General features: G+C 41.9%; 1 non-coding gene across 1 annotated transcript; it reads left to right on the top strand.

The window, feature by feature from the left end:
* Positions 1-386: 386 nt before the first annotated feature.
* On the top strand, positions 387-493 carry LOC115838523. Its single transcript, XR_004033538.1, has one exon. It is a non-coding gene; the product is annotated as a U6 spliceosomal RNA (small nuclear RNA).
* Positions 494-3,807: the final 3,314 nt, after the last annotated feature.

Below are 3,807 nucleotides of genomic sequence, written 5' to 3' on the forward strand. Positions count from 1 at the left end.
TCTCTTGATTGGCTGCTGATGGGTTGGGTTGCCTCCATCCCTTATCTTTAACTAAAGTCTTGAACTCTCAGTAAATTAATAGGCTGGCGGAGAAAACCCCTTTTTAGTTAGGCAGTACCGTAGTGTGAAAACTCTGGTCTTAGACATGGTGTTTAGTATGCATTGCAGATAATTAGTGTATCAGATATATGGATTGACTGAATATTCTGCCGAATTGACTAAATTGGTCTGTGTCATTCCCCAGTGACATGGAGCCACTGTTCCTCTCTCACCTCTTCGCCTTTGGGTTCTGTTAAAGGAGGGTATCCTGGCAGCATTCCCCAAGCCACAGATGGATGGGTTTACAATCCATGGATCTCTTTTTGACTTAAAAGACATCAGCTCTGGTGCTTGCTGTGGCAGCACATATACTAAAATTGGAACAATACAAAGAAGATTAGCATGGCCCTTGCACAAGGATGACATGCAAATTCATGAAGCATTCCATATTTTTCCAATTAAAAACAACAGGCAGGGCGCAGTGGCTCATGCCTATAATCCTAACACTTTGGAAGGCTGAGGTGGGCAGATCACTTGAGGCCAGGAGTTCAAGACTAGCCTGGCCAACATGGTGAAACCCCATCTCTACTAAAAATAAAAAAAAAAAAAAAAAATTAGCCAGGCGTGGTGGTGGGTGCCGGTAATCCCAGCTACTCAGGAGGCTGAAGCAGGAGGATCACACCACTGCACTCCAGCCTGGGCAACAGAGGGAGACTCCATCTAAAAAAAACAAAAAAATTAAAAACAAACAAACCATATTAACTCTGGGATGTGGGCCATACCTTAATGGACATCAGCCACATGATTTTGTTTCCAGAAAGATGGTTCAGTACAGAGATACTGGCCAGGCATGGTGGTGTATGCCTGTAATCCTATCACTTTGTGGGGCCAAGGCAGGTAGATGACTTGAGCCCAGGAGTTCAAGAACAGCTGGGCAACATGGCGAAACCTCTTCTCTAATAAAAATACAAAAAATTAGCCAGGTGTAGTGGCATGTGCCTGTAGTCCCAAATACTTGGGAGGCTGAAGTGGGAGGATCACTTGAGCTTGAGGAGGCGGAGGCTGCAGTGAGCTGAGATCATGCCACTGCGCTCCAGCTTGGGTGACAGAGTGAGACCTTGTCTCAGAAAACAAAACAAAATAAAGTATTCTTGGAAAAGCTAACACGAGAAAGTGTTAATGGGAGGACATGTGTAAACATAGTCAATCAATAATCCTTCCACAGTATTTGATATGTCTAATCCTTACTAAAATATCATGAACCAATTGTAAATCTACATTTTAAGAAAGATTTGGAGAGCTCAGAGAAGACAGAGTGATTGAACAGGTGCTGTATTGGTATATGAGGGAAGGTTAAAGGTTGGGGTTGTTCCACTGGTAAAAGGGAAGGCTGGGAGCCAGGGGTAGGGGGTGGTGGGGGGTGCGGGTGGTGGTCACAAATGACTTCAAGCATTTGGAAGGTTAAAATAAGGCCCCTAACCACTTTTTGTTTGTTTTTTAGAGACAGGGTTTCACTGTGTTGCCCAGGCTGGAATGCAGTGGCTATTCACAGGCATGGTCATAGCGCATAGCCCCAAATTCCTGGGCCCAAGCAATCCTCCTGCCTTAGCCTTCCAAAGTTTTTGCTGGGATTAAAGGTGTGAGCCACTGGGCCCAGCCTAATGTTATGAATTTCTTGGGTTTCTTTTCAGAGATAGCCTATCAACATACAAGCAAATATATATTTTTTTCTTTCCCTCTCCTTCTACCCCCTACCTCCCACCTGTTTTTTACACAGTTGCTTGTGTTTTACACTTTCCAATGTATCATGGCAATTTTCCCTGTCAGTATAAATATCTTCCTTTTAAAGGACTGACTAATATTCCATTGTATAGTGGAGCGTAATTTATTTCACTGGCCTCCTTCTGATGGACATGTGAGGCTAACCTTTTGTTAATACAAAAAAGATTGCTATTAATATTCTTGAAGACACATCATTTTCCACATATGTATATATGAATAGGATAAATATCTAGTTACAATGTTGAATCAAAGGGTATGTCTATATGTCATTTAAAAAATGATTTGTTTTTCATTGTGGTAAAAAACACATCATAAAATTTACTATCTTAACCATTTTTACATGTACAGTTAGTATCAAGTGCACTATTATTGCACATGTACATTTATCATTTTGACAAACATTGCCAAATTGCCCTCCATGGTGACTGTACCTATTTATCTGTTTACTAATATCATATGAGAGACGGCCCCTCATGTAGATAGTATTGAAAAGTAGAGCACCTGTGTGTGATAACTAGGAGGTGACATAGCAGAGAGGAAGAGGCACAGCTTTTGGAATCTAATTCTAGATCTGATGATGACCAGCTGTGTGTACTCTTAGGTATTACTTTAATTCTCTCAGGTTTAGTTTTTTCCTAACCTCATAGAGTTGTCAAGTTCTTGACTATTCACAATAGTCAAGAAAGAAATGGAAACAAACCAAATGTCCATCTGTGGATGAATAGATAAACAAAATGTGGTATATACGTGCAATGGAATGTTATTTAGCCGGAAAAAATAGAAGCAGCCTGGGTGAGGTGGCTCACACCTATAATCCTAGCACTTTGCGGGGCAGAGGTGGGAGGATTGCTTGAGGCAAGAGTTCAAGATCAACCCGGCCCACATGGTGAGATGCTGTGTCTATTAAAAAAAAAAAAAATTAGGTTGGGCTCAGTGGTTCATGCCTGTAATCCCAGCACTTTGGGAGGCTGAGGCAGGAGGATGGCTTGAGGTCAGGAGTTTGAGACCAGCCTAGCCAACATGATGAAAACCCTGTCTCTACTAAAAATACAAAAATTAGCCAGGCGTGGTGGTGCACACCTGTAATCCCAGCTACTTGGGAGGCTGAGGCAGGAGAATCGCTTGAACCAAGGAGGCAGAAGTTGCAGTGAGCCGAGATTGCACCACTGTGCTCTAGCCTGGGTGACAGAGCCAGATTCCGTCTCAAAAAAAAAAAAAAAAAAAAAAAAAATGGCAGATCCTAAACATGTCCTTATGTGGGGATTTAAAAAAATAAAATTAAGCCTAACATAGGGAGACCCCCATGTCTAAACAAAGAAACAAACAAAAAAATATTAGCCAGGTGTGGTGGTGCATGCCTGTACTCCTAGGCTAAGGCAGGATTGCTTGAGCCCAGAAGTTCAAGGCTTCAGTGAGCTATGATTGCCCCATTGCACTTCAGCCTGGATGACAGAGCAAGACCCTATCTCTAAACAAACATAAAATAAAAAATAAAAAGAATATGTATTTGCTGATAAGCACAGGCATAAAGAAACTCTGGAAAGTTACATAAGAATAAGTAATAAAAGCTAGTTATTGGTGATGAGTTATTGGTGATTGGAGACATGGATGAGAGATAACTTTTTAGTTTATTCTAAAAATAATGAACCTGGGAGGTGGAGGTTGCAGTGAGCCGAGATCGTGCCACTGCACTCCAGCCTGGGTGACAGAGCAAGACTCCGTCTCAAAAAAAAAAAAGGAAAGAAAGAAAGAGAAAGAAAGAAAGAAAGAGAAAAATTTAGATTTGGCCAGGCATGGTAGCTCACACCTGTAATCCTAGCACTTTGGGAGGCCGAGGTGGGCAGATCACTTGAGGCCAGGAATTTGAGAACAGCCTTGCCAACATGGCGAAACCTCATCATCTTTTTTTTTTTTTTTTGAGATGGAGTTTCACTGTAGCCTCAAGCAATTCTCCCGCCTCAGCCTCCCAAGTAGCTGGGATTACAG

The sequence above is a fragment of the Nomascus leucogenys genome, chromosome 14, assembly GCF_006542625.1.
Source record: "Nomascus leucogenys isolate Asia chromosome 14, Asia_NLE_v1, whole genome shotgun sequence".
NCBI classification, from domain to species: Eukaryota; Metazoa; Chordata; class Mammalia; order Primates; family Hylobatidae; genus Nomascus; species Nomascus leucogenys.